Source organism: Pavona decussata, unplaced genomic scaffold (genome assembly GCF_977016875.1).
Source record: "Pavona decussata unplaced genomic scaffold, jaPavDecu1.1 SCAFFOLD_383, whole genome shotgun sequence".
In the NCBI taxonomy this organism is placed as follows: Eukaryota; Metazoa; Cnidaria; class Anthozoa; order Scleractinia; family Agariciidae; genus Pavona; species Pavona decussata.
This window is the reverse complement of record NW_028145756.1, coordinates 390,001-408,768: the sequence shown is the minus strand read 5'-3', so window position 1 is coordinate 408,768 and position 18,768 is coordinate 390,001. Positions and strand designations below refer to the sequence as shown.

General features: G+C 38.4%; 3 long non-coding RNA genes and 1 pseudogene across 3 annotated transcripts; 2 read left to right on the top strand and 2 right to left on the bottom strand.

Moving 5' to 3' along the window:
* Nucleotides 1–6,985: 6,985 nt before the first annotated feature.
* Nucleotides 6,986–11,403, bottom strand: LOC146451842 (uncharacterized). Its single transcript, XR_014859919.1, has 3 exons — nt 11,307–11,403; nt 8,412–8,444; nt 6,986–7,604 (listed from the first exon to the last, which is right to left on the bottom strand). It is a non-coding gene; the product is annotated as an uncharacterized LOC146451842 (long non-coding RNA).
* Nucleotides 11,404–14,011: 2,608 nt separating this feature from the next.
* LOC146451841 (uncharacterized) lies at nt 14,012–15,661 on the top strand. Its single transcript, XR_014859922.1, has 2 exons — nt 14,012–14,660; nt 14,713–15,661. It is a non-coding gene; the product is annotated as an uncharacterized LOC146451841 (long non-coding RNA).
* On the bottom strand, nt 14,961–18,421 carry LOC146451839 (uncharacterized). The gene is made up of 3 exons (XR_014859921.1): nt 18,270–18,421; nt 17,122–17,332; nt 14,961–15,724 (listed from the first exon to the last, which is right to left on the bottom strand). It is a non-coding gene; the product is annotated as an uncharacterized LOC146451839 (long non-coding RNA).
* Nucleotides 16,649–18,419, top strand: LOC146451840 (uncharacterized; annotated as a pseudogene).
* Nucleotides 18,422–18,768: the final 347 nt, after the last annotated feature.

The following is an 18,768-nucleotide window of genomic DNA, read 5'->3' as shown; positions in this document are numbered from 1 at the left end:
GATGATACAGAGCGAAGGGCTGGATTGTATGTGACGACAAGGGGTACTCGTATAGGTTGGTTGCTGTCGGAGGTGTCTTTAGTAGCTATAGCGTCGGAACGTGGGATGCCGTTAACCCGTCCTATTTCTTGGTTGAGGAATGAAAGATTGTATCCCCGTTTGTTGAGATAGGTTCTGAGTTCGTTTGTTCGGAGTTTAAAAGTTTCGTCAGAAGAACAAATACGTCGAAGTCTGAGAGCTAAGCTGAATGGAATGGCTCTCTTAGTGTGTCTAGGATGACATGAAGATTGTAACAAGTATTGATGTTTGTCAGTAGGCTCTACTGACAAACATACTGTAATCGTGACAGTGTACGCAAAGCTAGAGAGGCATACCTCATCGACAGAGGTCAAACTATTGAACCCTTAGGTCTTAATAGGAGAGATGAGACATGAACATTTTTCCCGTCTTCCTAAGTTATGTAATTAACTCATTGTTACGTATTTTGTTTTCGTCTACCACGTTGTAACGTTAGCTTATACCTATTTATCAGTTGTATTTTCAAATTTCAAATTGTAACGTTTTTGTTTATGTAACTTTAGCCTTTTTTCAGGTATCTATTGTAACTGTTTAAATTGTAAAGTATCTTACCACAGGGTCAGTCTCAAACATACCCTGAAGAAGAAAGGCCGTGCCTTTCGAAATATCGGAAAATATACTTCCCTAACCGTGAAATCAGCCTTGCTCTTTTTTTAGATTATTTGCTTTACAATTTTTTTGCTGATTAGATCCTTCACTACAGGATCCGATACTTTTATTTTGTCACGGTGGTCCTTGCAAACACAGTTTATCACTGGATTTTACTAACCCCATTATAGTCAATCCAGTCGTGAAAATGCGACCCCATCCAGCGGCACATCCTCATTAGCCTCTTATAAGGAAGTGCCCCCCCCCCGGGGGGGGGGGGGGGCTGAAATATTATTTATGTGAAGATTCTAATCCAAACCAGAACATGTTAATGCTAACGAGAAATTTGACTGAACCGTTTTAGTCAAAGCATGTTGTTAAACCCCAGAGTGAGGCCCTCTTGAAATGGGAGAATTCTCTTAATTTTGAACAATCAGGGATTATCTTTCACGCAAGGCTTGTGAAACACACAGGAGTAACCTTGAACAGCATTGTTTAAATGCGGCAAAGCACTTACCGTCATCTCATGGGGCTCTGCTTAAAACAAGAGAGGATCTTTCCCTTCCGAAATCTTAGCTGAGTTCACCGCCAATTCAAGATTTTCAACGTTTGTCCAAACAGACTATCAGATAAAATCCCCCACTAAACCTCACGTGAGATATGTATTTCGTAATTTTTATGTTATTCCCCGTGTTTAAGAACCGTAAACTTAAAGATTTATTGATAACTTAATCCGTAAAATTAATAGGAAATTGTGGTGCCCAGTCCTCTGGTTCATGTGGCGGTGTTTTTGTGGTTCATTCTACGGTGGTTCATCCCATGGTGGTTCATGCTGTGGTGGGTGAACGTTGCAACCCAATCTCGTCACCCGATTCACTCGACCCCAATGGGTAACAGCCGCTGAAAATGCACCATCGTACGCGGCTATCAGCCGTGTATCGTACGACTATAGTATATTACCCATAACGCACTGCACAACGCCACATAACCCATCGTATACGATGACCGGGTAAATTTGTATTGGTTAGGCTGGACTGAGAAGCAGTTCCCGAAGTTACAAAATTTGATCAATTTTACGTCGGAAATAAACGTAGTGATGCTTACGATCAAAAATAAGTCACTTTAGCCCTTATTTTGCTCTGCAAACCATCTCTAAATGTATTCCCGCAAGCCATCGTATACGATGACCGGGTATGATTGTATTGGCTATGCTGGACTAAGAGGCCGTTTCCCGAGGTTACGAAATTTGATGAATTTTACGTCGGAAATAAAGGTAGTGCTGCTTACGATCAAAAATAAATCATTTTAGCCCTTATTTTGCTCCGCAAACCATCTCTAAATATATTCCCGCAAGCCATCGTATACGATGACCGGGTAAATTTGTATTGGCTATGCTGGACTGAGAAGCCGTTTCACGAAGTTGCGAAATTTGATCAATTTTATGTCAGAAATAAACGTAGTGCTGCTTCCTATCAAAAATAAATCATTTTAGCCCTTATTTTGCTCCGCAAACCATCTCTAAATATATTCCCGCAAGCCATCGTATACGATGACCGGGTAAATTTGTATTGGCTATGCTGGACTGAGAAGCCGTTTCACGAAGTTGCGAAATTTGATCAATTTTACGTCGGAGATAAACGTAGTGCTGCTTACGATAAAAAATAAATCATTTCAGCTCTTATTTTGCGCCACAGACCATCAATAAATATATTCCCGCAAGCCATCGTATACGGTGACCGGGTAAATTTGTATTGGCTAGGCTTGACTTAAAAACCGTTTCCCGAAGTTGCGAAATTTGATCAATTTTACGTCGTAGATAAACGTAGTGCTGCTTACGATAAAAAATAAATCATTTCAGCTCTTATTTTGCGCCACAGACCATCAATAAATATATTCCCGCCAGCCATCGTATACGATGACCGGGTAAATTTGTATTGGCTATGCTGGACTGAGCAGCCGTTTCACGAAGTTGCGAAATTTGATCAATTTTATGTCAGAAATAAACGTAGTGCTGCTTACGATCAAAAATAAATCATTTCAGCTCTTATTTTGCGCCACAGACCATCTCTAAATATATTCCCGCAAGCCATCGTATACGATGACCGGGTAAATTTGTATTGGCTATGCTGGACTGAGAAGCCGTTTCACGAAGTTGCGAAATTTGATCAATTTTATGTCAGAAATAAACGTAGTGCTGCTTACGATAAAAAATAAATCATTTTAGCCCTTATTTTGCTCCGCAAACCATCTCTAAATATATTACCGCAAGCCATCGTATACGATGACCGGGTAAATTTGTATTGGCTACGCTGGACTGAGAAGCCGTTTCACGAAGTTGCGAAATTTGATCAATTTTACGTCGGAGATAAACGTAGTGCTGCTTACGATAAAAAATAAATCTTTTTAGCTCTTATTTTGCTCCACAGACCATCAATAAATATATTCCCGTAACCCATCGTATACGATGACCGGGTAAATTTGTATTGGCTATGCTGGACTGAGAAGCCGTGTCACAAATTTGCGAAATTTGATCAATTTTACGTCGGAAATAAACGTAGTGCTGCTTTCGATCAAAAATGAATGACTTTAGCCCTTATTTTGCTCCACAAACCATCTCTAAATATATTCCTGCAAGCCACTGTATACGATGACCGGGTAAATTTGTATTGGCTAGGCTTGAGTGAGAAGCCGGTTCCCAAACTTGCAAAATTTGATCAATTTTACCTCGGAAATAAATGTAGTGCTGCTTCCTATCAAAACTAAATCATTTTAGCCCTTATTTTGCTCCGCAAACTATCTCTAAATATGTTCCCACAAGACATCGTATACGATGACCGGGTAAATTTGTATTGGCTATGCTGGACTGAGAAGCCGTTTCACGAAGTTGCGAAATTTGATCAATTTTACGTCGGAAATAAACGTAGTGCTGCTTACGATCAAAAATGAATCACTGTTTTAGCCCTTAATTTGTGTGGAACGTTTTACTAGACAACACCTACATAATCGCGGACCCGATACGCAAAACATCTTCAGTGCCTGGATGCCCCACAACATACCGTAACGTTCCGATACCCTCCGAAGGTAACGACCCCCCGAAAGTAACGTCAAAACTTTGTGGCTTCTTATAAATTTTTTTAAGTTTTTTCCAATTTGTTTTTTATTTTTTAAAATCAACATTTTTTTTAATTTTTTGACTTGCATGTGCTCCTGTAATTGTGGGCAACTGCCTTCTCTGTAAGTTTGGTCGTGAACTGTAGGTTACTCACAGGCCGAAAGTTCTTGTTTATCAATTGCAGACCAGGTGATTTGAGCAGGGGATGCACTAATGCCTTTTTCCATTCGTCAGCGAAGTAACCATGCTCTAATGATATGTTCCGGCCATCCTACTAATCACATGAAGTAACTCCTCAATACAAAGCAACAAGACGGATGACGGGAAGGGTTCCAGGGCACACCCATCTCAGTTGCGAGAACAGAGGAGTTGGTACTGATGAGTTGGAAGAGACTTGTCCGCTAGAAGATTTAATAGACTCTTACTAGCCCTGAACAGCTTTGATTGGTCCGAACTATTTTTATCAATAAATTGCCTGTAATAAGGACATCTAGCTTCGTTCATCAGATGTATAACATGATTCCTCTTAACTTTAAACTGACTACTAGTCCACTTGTCTTCCATCTTCTCTCCCCTTCCTCCTGTCCCTTCGAGCCATGGGTGCAAAACTAATATCTTCATGCATTGACAAAATGATCACGATAAGGCACTTTAAAACAAGGGAAAGCCTTAAGCCATCATTCGTCGTTGACATCAGTTCACTTATCGATGGCGCAATGTGATAACTTAACTGGTAAAATTTCTCGTTAACAACAGGAATGTTTCTTCAAATTAAAAGTCAAAACTCTATATACTGCAGTATAAAACGCATTGATATGTCATGGACTAAAAGCACTGAGTTTAGCTTTCCTCCCCTAAGTCAGAGAAGAATTCGGTTTTCTCTACATCGGCTGATTCATTGATGCGGTAGTCCGGTAGACCATCGATGTTAATTTCACTGTCCCTACTACCATGACCACATTTCACAAATGAACGGATAACTCTGTCTTTCAGCCGACACGAGATCTCTTTGTCATGCCGTGTCCACCCATTTCGTGAAAAGCACACGCCGATCACCAGCGCTTATTTTTCCACTCATAAATAGCTCTTGACCTTGCGAACAAATGTTCAGTCTTGCTCGTTGCACCTGGAGTTGCAAGCCCAAATGTCGTCTGGCACGCTTGCGTCAGAATGGTCTTTATTCTGTCTGTTGTTTGCGCCCTGTAAGAATCATATTATTTTTCGTTCCGGAAAAAAAAAGCTAGCGCTAACTTTGCTTTCTCGTTTTTGTTCCCCGAAAGTAACGACTCCCCGAAAAGTAACGAGCCCAAAGGCTACTAATTCCGAAAGTAACGAGGGTCGCTACTATCGGAACTTTACGGTACAAGTCTAAGGGCTTTGGACCACATCTAATTATTTTATTTTTATTTTTTATTTTTTCATATATGTCACGTTTGCTGGGCACAAGTGGATCGCCAAAGAGAAAACGATGAAGACGACGATTTATTGATTATTTTATTTATTTATTTATTTATTTATTGTTAAAATGCAATAGTATAAGTTTTGAGTTATCCCGACCCAGTCCGTCTATAGAAAAAGGACCCCAGAGGGAGTTAGTACACTATAGTGTTAAATCTGGGTCATTTTTGTTAAGTTACTGTTAACACATCCACGAGCATTTCTGTTATTTGAAATATTAAAAAATCCCCGTGACGGTGCCTCTTTAAGCACAGATATGATACCATGGCCAATCCAAGAGATGTGGAGCGATTGTCCTGTAAAACAACTATTTTTTCAGATGTAAAGCGAGATCATTATTTTCAATAAAACGGGAATTTAGAGTGATGTAAAGTGGGTTAAGTAATAAGTCAAACTCACCCCGCGAATGCCGTGAATTCACCCCTCATCCAAGATATATGGTCAATTGTGCGTAAAACGGACATTTTGGGGTGATGTAAAGTGGGTTAAGTAATAAGTCAAACTCACCCCGCGAATGCCGTGAATTCACCCCTCATCCAAGGTATATGGACAATTGTATATAGATTAATTACTAGTTAGTATTTCGGTAGTGTTTATTGATTAACTGATTAATCATATTCTTTTACATTTGTGCAATTTTATTATTTTACATTTGTATACACGTGCATGCCTGAACAAGCACTGAGGAGCTCCTTGGTGTCACGTGTGTAAATAAAGTATTATCATTAAGTATTATTAAAGTATAAGATATACATCTGTATGGACAATTGTGCTTAAAAGGGGAATTTAGGGTAGCCTGTGTCCAACATACAATCCATTATGAATGTGATATTGTACCTGGGGTTGTGATGTAAAACCTTGAACGTACCAGATTTTTTGGTGTACAATTTTCTGCTGGGAAGCTTGTATTGCGTGGTCTTTACCTAGGGTTAGCGTTCGAAGAATGTTGATGTGCCAACAATTTTTTTGAAAGTTGAATATTTTCGTAATTTTAAGAGGTTTCTTATGTGTTCTGTTACACTTTTTTCGTTATGGGAATCATATTTATATTGGTGTGCAAGCTCAAAAGAAAAATTTTCACACTTTAAAATTTCTTCTTTCTTTTGGCGGCCATCCTGTATTTTTCTATTCATTTGTTTTTTCTTGTATTGCTTTATTGTTAATAAAGATTTTCATGGTACTTGCGTGTGCGATGTTCTACCCCTGACCTTCATAGGCATTGTCACATAATTAAGATTTCATGTATTTTTCCTGAGGTTTTGGCTTTTAACCACAATGCTTTTTGGGGGGTTGGGGTTGGGTTAGGTCAAATGCCTGTCAATCAAAGAGATTAAGATTTACGAAGGTCTTACTTGAAGATGGCATTGCAAGGGCCTACATGTATATTGTGAGGGTGGCAGCAGGGTAAGGTATGGTGATAAGTGGCAAAACTGGCTGTTATTATATAACAGTCATTTTTGTTGATGGCCCGACTGTTGTCGTCCTTTTGAAGAACTTCAAAGATATGCGTGGGTTAGATAAAAAAGAAGGTATTTATAGAAAGGAAATACCTATTGTTATATTGTTATTGTCTGGAATAAATAAAAAGTGCAAGAGACTAGGAAAAAATTAGTAAAGAAGTTAAGTGACTACATTTATTCGTAGGTTAACCCCTTTAGCAATATTCCAAGATTGCCACCATAGGGAGAGTTGTGTGGTAGAGTTGGGTTTGAGAATGTGTAGAGATGGGATTGGTTTCCTGGTCCCCCCTTTAACTTTCATTTAGTCAAAGGTATTAGCCTGTTAAACAGGGGGTATCATCGGGTAACCACCCCGACTCATTGTTGCCAGGATAAATGCTGAAGACTGCAAGGAACGGAGGAACATTTCTTACTCCATAGTTCACTGGAGGAGCATTTGAGAGGCTAGAGTAGCAACGATGAAGACTGCCAGGAACAGTGGGAAATGTGTTGCTTGATAGTTCACTAGGGGAGTATTTGGGTTGCTTGAGTTTTGACTGTTTTGAACAGTCTTGAAATGCCTTGCTTGATAGTTCACTGAAGGAGCATTTGAGAGGCTGAACTGGCCAGGATGAAGACCATAAGGAACAGTGGGAAATGTACTGTTTGATGGTTCACTGCAAAGTTTAACCATTTGCAGATTTCTGAGAGGATTCGCAACTGTTGTGGGACTTCAAGATTCCAAAAATTTCGCCTGTATAAGGATTCATCATACTTCCTGTACAGTAGTGCCACTTTTTGATGGATATTGTTCCACAAAGTTCAACAGTTTTCTCGACGCCAGACAGGATAGCACCCAAAGGAGGACTTCTTATGCTCTTTCCAGCAGATATTTTACAGCCAAATAGCGCATCCATGGACTCAAGTTCCTATAGAAAGAATACAAACAATAATCAACTGAGATATGTAAAATGGTTTGACATTGGTTTAAAAAACGTTAAAAAGCAAACATTTTGTAATAAAAAAAACAACAACAAAAAAAAACACTGAAAGACGTTTTGGCGTAAGAGCTTAGGTATTCATCGTCTATGATGGAGTGAAAAAAGTGTAACAGTCCAAAATTATGAAAATGTGAAGACAGCAAATTAGCGAAGGGAAGCAAAAATGTCTATGTGGTGATTCTCTTCATTGGGGTCTCTTTGGAAATACTACTTAACACTTCCATTAAACTAGAGTGCAGATAAAGATACTTGATGACAAAAAACATTTCATGATTTCCCACAGTTTTACAGTACAGTGCAGTCATGAAAATTTTTTTATTTCCCTCTTTGTGGCAATAATAATTATTGTGAGTTTGCTGGTACACATGCACTCCCATATGTCATGGGTAACTATACAAACAAACTTAATTTGGAACAAAAACTTTGAAGAACTTGAGTTGCAGAAAATTAACTACACCAATATTTCACAAAAAGGATGGGACACAAGAAATTCATACTGTAATCCAGTAATTCAGATCCCAAACAATAGAAAAGAATTATAACATACATGTACTTAAAAGTATGAAACCTTTTTTGATCAATACATTATTTTGCACTTTCTTTAACAAAACACAATAATAATCTATTAGCCTTCCTCATATTATCAATCAATCAATCAATCAATCAATCAATCAATCAATCAATCAATCAATCAATCAATCAATCACCCTAGTGGCCATTTACTTGAACAATTACAACAAAAACAATTTTGGTTTCAACTTCTAAGCTCTGTAAGGCTACAAAAAAGTCTTTTGCTGCTATTTGCCATTTCCAGGTTTAAGGTATGGAGGAACTCTTTAAGAGAAATGCAAAAAGCCAACTCTGGCTTGGATGGAGTAGCAACCCAAAGATTAAAATGAAGGAGGCAGAGAAAATCTGCCTCAGGTGCACAAAATTGTACTAGAAACTCATTCTGGACTCCTGGAACACTTTTAAGGGGGAGCCAAATTAACTGGGAATGGAGGTAATTACATTCCAAATTAAAGAGTACCATAAATTATATCTATTAATTAATTATCACAGCCCAATGTAAGAGATTGTCACTTAAATGGTTCTTGCAACAGATAATAAAATTAATATTACACTCAGACACATATTTGGTCAAAATTATGGAGGTTTATGCAGGCTATCACATGTGATATATGTACAAGTCTGTTTAAATTCAAAGCCAACACAAATAACTGACCAGAAAAAAATTGGAAAATTCATTTCAAGAGTGTATTAGTTCCCTGCACCCTTATCTCCATGCCAATGGGTATATCCTCATCTCATTGTAAACACAATAAAAATGTATTTAGGAAAATACTGCCTGTAAATAAATATTTCAGGGTAACATGATAACTAATGCACATTGTTATATACCTAGACTTTTACTCAACAAAACAAGCACTGTGATTAGTTGATTCTTGGTCACATGCAGCGGATCAAATACAAATGTATCCCAACAGGGATACAATTCCGCAGTTGTTGCCCTCTCAGTTGTTTGTTTTGCTATGATTGTCGAAGGGAAAGTCTAAATATATAACAAAGCACTTAATGTATGGTCCCTCGGGAAACTAGTTAGTTTTGTTTTCCCTCGGAACCATACATTAAGTGTATAATATGTTACTGTCAAGTGACAATGCACTAGAATTAAATCAGATGCCTGCGTAAAGTTCTCCAGGGTGAGGTGAAATGTAATTAAGACCAACCCTCACAAATATAAAGCAACTTGCAGTTGAAAAGTACATGTACAGCCTGAAAAAAGGACCTGACCACAGACCTGACCTTTGAATGTCAAGACAAATAGTCTACTAATCAGCCATGGAGAAATAATGACTGTAGTTCCACCAGTTTTATGTAGTACTTATTACATGGAACTAAGAAGTTCATTACTAACCATTCATTGACAATCTAACTTTTCAGCAGTGGACTCCATTGGAACATTTATGATTTGGGGGGTTAAGTGAATTTTGTAATCAAAGGCTTCCTGGAGGTCGGAAATTTGACCTTCACAAGGCACGGGTGGGGAATTTGAAAGTTTACGTGTAGCCTAATTCCAGCACTTGCATCTGGCAAAATCTGGCAAGAGTGCTCTGCTTAAATTACACAATTTCAAAGGACAAAACTGTGCATTTTTTTGCGAGTGGCTGTAAAACAAAATAAGAGCCAGAAACAAAGAAAAAAGAGATAGCAGTCAAGAAACACACCTAAAAAAAGTATTCAAAGGAGAAATTTGAAGGCTTCTCTTGATATTTTGGCAAATGAAAATGACTATACTGAAATTTATCCTGTAACAGTTGTAAGTCTGGCTCGCCTGGATTATTAGCACAGGCTACTTGCCGGCCAGTCTAATTCCTTGTTTTTCTTGGTTGGATTTTTGAATAATATTGAACTTGAACTTGAAACTAAAAGACAAAATCTGGTGAAATGAGCAATGAAGAGATAATCTATTTACTTTCTCATGTTCCTAATAACACCATAACACCAAATTTCATGTAAAAAGCACTGGCACACTGTACTTATTAATCACAAAATGAAGAGGTCAAATGCGATCTAAGGTTTTGTTACCAAAATTTGTTATATTTCTATGGTTACCAAATAAAAGCTATATTGCATACACCAAACTGTCTGCTGATCGAGGAACAAGTTATATTCATTGCTACAAACAACAGTATGTCATCGGACAATGTTTGGTTCAAATTTGCTCATGACGTCTCTGGTGAAAACTTGCTAGTGGTTTGACATCATGTCTGGACAAATTGAATAAGAGATTATTTCAGAAAAATGTTTCATGCCATTTGTTAGAACCATGTTCATGTTTGTGCAGTTATTAAAGAAGGAGAAACTCATATTAAACATGACAGAGTCGGATGACATCCCTGTTTTGTCCAACCAAAATGGTGACTTGGTTGTTAAGGAAGAAAGATTATTAATTTTGCAGTTCTGTATAGAAGGATGCTACAAACAATGGTTGAAAAAAATATGGTCGCACATAAAGCACCTAAAATGTACTTTTGATGGGGCATTTTGGGGGGTGGGGGGGATTGAAGTTGAATTTGAGTGCATGGCTCATAATAAGAAAAGAACACAATGGGCCACCATCCCATTTAATATCTGCACCCCCCCCCCCCCCCCATTGAAAGACTGAGAAATCTGAGGGGGGGGGGAGGGGGTCTTTAAAAACTTGTAATTTCTGAGCTGAGGGGGCATGTATGTTGGTATCTTTGAACTCTTTCTTTTTTCCTAAGGGGGAATGTGTCCGCACTTTGATCTTAATTTCTGAAGGGGTCTTTAAAAGCAAAAGATATTTTTGATAGGGGTAGACACAGAAGCCTTCAATGGGGGGGGGGGGGGGTGTGCGAATAATAAATGAAACGGCCCAATACAAACAATAATATCGCACGTTTTACTAAGCATTCGATTAAGGGGAAAGATTTCTGAACAGCTCATGCATAACATGCACTTATACATGCAACACTGTACTGACCAACCCTCTTGTAAAGAACCAACATGAAGAAAGTTTGAGTTTCAAAATCTGCAAAATGTATATATAAATAATAAATCTATGGGGCTGTGCGGAAATCTTAACAAAAACATGTAATTTCTCACCTTCAAAATTTCAACATGGTGGAAGATGATACGCCCTGTGTTTGTTTACTGCACAAGACTCACAAGAGCTCATTAAAGGGCTGCAGTTAACCAAGGCAACGAGAACAAGCGACTGAGCACAGGGAGTCCACAAAAGTTAAAAAAAAAATTAATTAATAAATTATTGACTTTACGTTGTTCGTTTCTTGCGGTTTTTTATAGTGCTCATTTGCATAAAATTTACGCGACAGCACTAATGTCGTGTACTGAGTTGTGCGCGAGCGGATCTATGCTCTGCTGACTTTACTATATATAAATATTGACAAGGGAGGCAACTTTTTCGCGAAACAATTTGAACACACTCAGCAAAATAGCTTTGAACGTTCGACTTGTTCGCCGCTTTGCAACCAAATTCGTATCAAATGAAAGCTGGATAAATTTGGGAACACACTTACCTGTCAGAATCCCAAGAAGAAACAATTTTGAGCCAGCATTTTAGCTCCGTTTTCGTAGTTTTGCTCGGTGTATTTTTTCGCAACAGCTGCGGCCAGTTACCTTGGCGCAGACGTCACAGATTTACGCGCCATCTCGCCTCTCCCTACCTCGCAAAGATGTTTTTGCGCGACAGCTATGGACAGTCATCGCTCCCTGTTTAGTCACAAATTGCACGAACTGACATTCTACTTTGGTTTTATTGACAAAATTTAGGTTTGCGCGACAAGTCGACCGAAACCTTTTTCCGGTCTCGCGCAATTTGTGACTAAACAGGGAGCGATGACTGTCCATAGCTGTCGCGCAAAAACATCTTTGCGAGGTAGGGAGAGGCGACATTTCGCTCGTGATGGCGCGTAAATCTGTGACGTCTGCGCCAAGGTAACTGGCCGCAGCTGTTGCGAAAAAATACACCGAGCAAAACTACGAAAAGAGAGCTAAAATGCTGGCTCAAAATTGTTTCTTCTTGGGATTCTGACAGGTAAGTGTGTTCCCAAATTTATCCAGCTTTCATTTGATACGAATTTGGTTGCAAAGAGGCGAACAAGTCGAACGTTCAAAGCTATTTTGCTGAGTGTGTTCAAATTGTTTCGCGAAAAAGTTGCCTCCCTTGTCAATATTTATATATAGTAAAGTCAGCAGAGCTTAGATCCGCTCGCGCACAACTCAGTACACGACATTAGTGCTGTCGCGTAAATTTTATGCAAATGAGCACTATAGAAAACCGCAAGAAACGAACAACGTAAGTCAATAATTTATTAATTTATTTCTTTGTCACAACTTTTGTGGATTCCCTGTGGACTGAGGAACAGATAAAACACCTTTCCCCAAACAGGGAACCTTTGATTTGAAGAGTGGTTAAAAGTGCGGTCTTCTACACCTTTGAGCAAGCATCTCTTCAGCTCTTCGAAGTCTCTCACATCATCCGTTGGGCGAGATGAAGCTGCACTGTAGTCCTTGTTACAACGTCGTACCATACACTGTATTGCACTTTCAACCGTTTCCCCTTTCGTATGGGCCTAGCGCACGAGTGAAAAAGAAACGATCCACTTCAAAACTTCAAACAAATAATTACAAGCCTTTAAAAACGGCCAAGATTGCCAGTTTTGAATATTACGGTATATAAATCTCGAACAAGCAAACTTATAGCAAAAACACTTACCGACCCATAACCGAAGAAAACAATGTAGTCGGAGGTTCAACGAGCTTATGACATAACCAGAAGACCTACCGAACTCCTCCTGTAGGAATCATCGAAGCAAAAAACAGTCGTAAAAATAAAACCTATACTGTATCATTAGCAAACGCGATCTCAAAACAGTAAAACGAAATCATCTTACATGTCACCAATATGGCGTCCCCTGGATGCTATACGAATCTCAAACAAGTCGTACTATAGTATACGATCACCGGCTGATAGCCGGTACGATGGGTATCATTTTTGCGGCTGTTAGCCAGTGCTGTCCGAGTGAATCGGGTGTACCCAGCGTCTTCAGGCTTTTTGGTCAGCGGGCAACGCCGGGAAGACTCTGAGGACATCAAAAAAATTCAATTTTTTTGATTGGCTGTTCCGTAACGGTTTCCATTGTTTTACCGCAGAAATCCTGCGGTAATAAAATTCGATGTCCCCAGAGAGAGATTAGAGAGAGAGCGCAAAAACCGCTGGGCATGCGCAATAGATTCCGGTCTTCTTCCCGCCATTCGATTTTCAAAATGGCGGACGACGAATCAAAATAAGACACGTCATGCGAAAGGCCGTTACGCCGCTGTCCTTGCTCTCAGAACTTCAGAATTCTACATTATAGGCCGCCATCTTCCGAGCAAGCTGTGGAGCATTTCATGAAAACATCGGTTTAATAGTTGTAGTTCTACACCAGCGACATTTAGAGGACTTAACGCATTCATTTTGTTCAAAGCAAGCACGGATTTTTGCATTTCTTAATTAAGGTCTACGCTTACTCTTTAAGGTCAGAAAAGAGAAATGTCACGGATAAACACCTTTCGTGCAACATATCAAATATGACTTTTTTTTCGTTTCTATGAAAATTTGCAAAAGCTTTTTAAAGTTGAACGTTTGTTCTGATGCTTACAGAGGATAAACGGAGGTTTCTTCTTTGCAAGTTTTTGGATTTTGTAAGTATTGAAGGCTGAACTTTGAGAACGTAATGTTTTAGCAATGCGGCCACTTTTATTTTAAGCCTTATTTTTAACTGTAATATGCAAATTTTCATGTATTTGTGTCTTTTGACGTTTTAAAATGTAGTTTTTCGAGGTTTTGACTTTATTTGCCTTTTAACTTAATTTCTGGAGGCTTATTAAAGTGTGTTGACTATTTATCTGTGTACCGAGTGATTGCTCAAGTCACCGTTTTGCAGTCGTCATGGAGTTTCCGTTTGCGTAAAAAAAACAAACAATAACTAATTAGTCATGCAATGTCTGAAGGCCCCAAGAACACTGAGAAAAAATGCCCAGACATCTGGCACCAGTGATTGTTGGGTAAATTTGTCCATTGTTTCCAGGGAAAACGCACGAGCCTGTGGGCTTTTACACGAAGTTGTGTTGTGCAAAAAGCAATACGCGATACGACGTTCAGACTAATACTACTTCAACAAGTCGAATTGTTGTTATCCCTGTCGTAGCGGTGCCTGCAAAGGTACTCTTGTAAAATGCCCCCACCGGTTGTTTTCAGTTTTTGATTTTTTTGAAAGCCGCACTGGAACTCTCGTCTGCGAGGAACATCTACCTTTCGCAGATAGAGACGAGAGGATTTGTCAGCAGAGGGGATACATCCCTCCCAAAAAGGTATGAGAAATGGAATAAAACAAAGGGCTTTAATTTTTTTTTTAACCCCTCCCCTCAAGTAGCCTCAGGCGTTCTTAGGGGGTTCGTCACGCGTTCCTGCCCCACGAACAGAAACGCGTGACGAACCCCTAAGAACGTCTGCGTGGGAGGCTACCCATCAAGGGGCTTTTCAGAGGTAACAATCTAGATACAACTATAAACTAAGAATGAACAAAATTATTTCCAAGGACTAAAATGTTACAAGATTTTAAAATGAAATTATTACTGGGAATAACAATGGTTGTTATTCATGTGAAATATAAATGAAATTTGTACTAATATGAAAAGGAGCAACCAATAATTCCATCATTAAACACTGAAAGGATTGTTTCCTGACAGAAATTACTCGTCACAACGCCTCTTTAATGGCACTTCAAATAAAGCAACAAGAAATGAACAGTGAATTGAAAGAGGAAAACACCATGCTTCAAAAGAAAATTAAAGGTAACCTATTTATTGCTATCATGCCATGCTAATGGCACTAGTCAAACTGCCTATGAAGTGAAAAAACTAAGGCCATTAAATACAAAAAAGTGAGCAGTAAACTTCACACTTCAAATGAAATGGCCCTAATGGGGTGGTACACAGCCACCCTCCCAAAGTAATAATATTTCTATGGGTTACTTATCAAAACGGTCATCAAAATAATAACACCTGATTCTGTTTAATGAAATAATGAGAAGAATGGATAATAACATTACCCCACAACATTTGACTGCTACCAGTAAAATGTAAAATAATTGTTACAAAGAAAAATTAACAGATTTGAAAGAAACATTTGCCTTTGAATATGGAAATAAAATATTGCTTTACATTTTGACATTTATTAAGGAGACACAGCATTTAGCACCCTTGTGCAGCAGTTCCACAGATCATTAGTCCAGCACTATTCTCAAGGTGGAGAACACCTCTACAGTCCAGATGAAATGAAGAAATTTTGCGAAAGCCATGCTCCTCAGCTTTTTGACAACATCTTCCACGCAATCTTTAATGAGGAAAAGGAAACACAAACAACGAAAAGGACAAGTCTGCAAAGGACACGGGTAGTTGCTATACTGCACAGCCTTAGCTTCTTTAGAAATCAGGTATACACTGTCAGAATGAACCTGTAACAAATAACAATGATTATAAATAGAACTAGAAGTAAACTTGTGATTTCTCACTGTAAATGATATAAGATTGTCGTGTACTTAACTATTAGTAAAGAGCAGGGTTTATTCTAGAGCGTGGCTTTGCAAGATTTTTGCAATTTGTTTCCTTTGTGTTTGTTTCTGCATTCTTTTTCTGGGCTTAACTGGCTGCTTCAGAATAGACTATACAAAGAAGTTTAAATATCTTTTATGGGGCCCCTATTCTTGCGCCCTCTTTCTAGACAAAAGGTCCCCAAAAAAATTACAAAGGAGGGCCTTCATTGCAAAATTTCTAGAATAAACCCTGAAGAAGTCGCAAAAGGATGGAACACACCCAGCTTCTATACAAAAATTGTACTATTACCCATATCTCATTTACTGAATGGAAACTTCCAGTAATCCTGTTACTTATTGCATTCTGTTTGACACAACTAATAATAATTACTAATATTTTTCCATAGCATCCCATTTATACATGTAAATATTTATTATAGAAATTCTTCTATGAGGAGACAAACACCTTTCCTTATGATGGAGATACAAGTAGTCTGATTTTGTTATTATCAATCTTGAATACAAAGAGAAAGCCTTCAACAAATTCCTTCACAGAGTAGATGTTCAACTGTATGCCATTTTGATTTAATTGGTAGAAAAACTGTCCCATGCAGAAAGCAAATGGATTGCAGTTGAAATTCATCTTTGATGTTTGGTATGGTACTTGGGTACAGTTGCCATCCACATACAATAAACAACTGCAAGAAATATTTAGCAAAAGCAAACATGAGTCATGTCAGAAAAAAGGTGCATCTGGCAATGAAGGTACAGGCTGTAGTTGCAAATGACTTGAACTCACCATTGTTCAAAATAAATAACTGAACTGAACAATCAAGAACTGGACTATTTTAACTACTTTTTTAAGTTCATAAAAACTAATGCCAAGAAACAACAACAACGACAACAACAAAAACTGGCATGAAACTTATGCAAAAAGCTCTAACCAGGAAAATTCTCAAGTGAACCCTGATGACACTAGTGGAAGAAGAGCACTCTCACAACTACACTTTTCAACCCTGTGCTTAGGACTATTCAGTGCATTTCCAAATTTCTTTCACCATAACAAGCCATGTTTCTTTAAGTCAGAGATATTCTTCAGTGTTGTAAGGTTTCAATTTTCCTGTTAAATTGTAGTTGCAGTTGCTGCTGGACTTTCAACGTGTAATAAAAATAGACACAAAATAATGATTCAGGAAATAAAAATATAATACTGAACCATCTTAAAATTCCTTCAAGCAGTCACATGTTAGGTCTAAGAATGGACACTTTATAAAAAACCTCAAAAGGAAAAACTTCTCATGGAATGCTGGTGAACCTACTTGATGAGATAAGTTGCTTTAATTTCTTTTTCTACACAACATTCTTTCGTGGTGGGAACTTTGACGCCTGGCTGAAGTCAATGCTGAAAGCATCAATGATATTCATCAACTTTCGGCACAGAAACTATGACAAAGCAACACGTGCCAACTGAGTGACCTTCTGTTCCATATTTCCCAAAACAATGACCTTGGTGAGAGGATCCAACAGGTTCTGCAGATTTTTACGGAGAAAAAAGTGGAAAATTTTCATTCAGTATTACGACAGTAAGACGGAATTCTTATACCTTCTAATTCTAATATTTATTTGAGTGTCAAAGATTTGCCTCATTATGATTTTAATAAAGTGAGAGTGAAAAACACAGGACAACCAATGAATATTACATTTTTATACTTTAAACTCTCTTAGCTAAGTTTAAGAGCAGGTTACATGTACTTGGGTTGTGATGATGTATCTGACAATATAAGCCACTGCAAACAGTATTTAGAATTTGCCTACCACTATCATTTAAAATACTGTTAACTACATGTATGCCTCCCAGTTCTGCAGGGTAGTTGATCAGTCATGTATATAATTTTTGGCAAAATACATTCTTTCTCGCATAGTTGTGTACCCATCTGGGCTCTGCCAAGACTCATTTCTACAATTGCACATGCACTTAGGGCAAGGCATTTTGACGCAGACTTCAACACATGGTTTTTGCCAACCTACCTGAGAGGCAGTGGAAATCAAAATACTACAGAGCTCTCACTGAAGTCAGCAAAATACCTGTTTGACCTCTTTACTGAAGTATGGAACACCCTTGGACAAACAGTTAAGGTTCCACGAGGAAATTGCAAATTTCAGGTGTGCACTATTCTCGTGCAGATATATTTTACAGTGCAGTATGAAGAACAGGAACATGCTTAAATTTCCAGTTTGTTCAGTTTACTTGTGCAATAGTATTTTTTGGTAAAAAGAAGAAACTTGGAAATGTTTTTACACTAGCCCCCACCCCCCCCAGAAAAAAAAAAAAAAAAAAAACAAGATGTCCTGATCATGATGATCCTCATTTTAATTTGTAACTATGCAGGTTATCTGGAGTGCAGGAGAACACAAGAGAGCATTTCGTAAGGTGGATGCAGAACATGATTGCTCATGTTTAACTTACCTTTTCTTTCAGCCATATTACTTCCCAGCACTGGATGTTACATTAGATCAGCGTTCACTGTCTATGGGATATTCCTTCCTTGGCAGTGAACGCAGAAGCCTTCCGCCACCGTTCACGCGGTTCATCCACAACCAGTTGGGGCTGCCGTAAGAAAAGTTTATATCTGTGACCAGGATGGTTGTGGGAAGATTTGCAAATCAGTTGGAGGACTCACTCTCCACAAAAACAAAATGCACAACGGCAAGAAAAATAATTGAGCTTGCAGATTTTACACCGTCGTGCCGTCTTGTGCGAAGAATACGTAGCAAAATAAAAAGGTCTTGTCATCCCACAGGCAGCCCAAGCTCGCGTCACTAGAGAGCGTGTAATAATTTCTAGTGGGCATGATTACCTTTGAGTTTCAAGCAGCCATTGAGAAACGCATTATAAGACTTTGTATGGGAAATAAAATACTGTCGATTATGAAGTTTAAAAACGCTAAATTTAACTTTCATTCAAT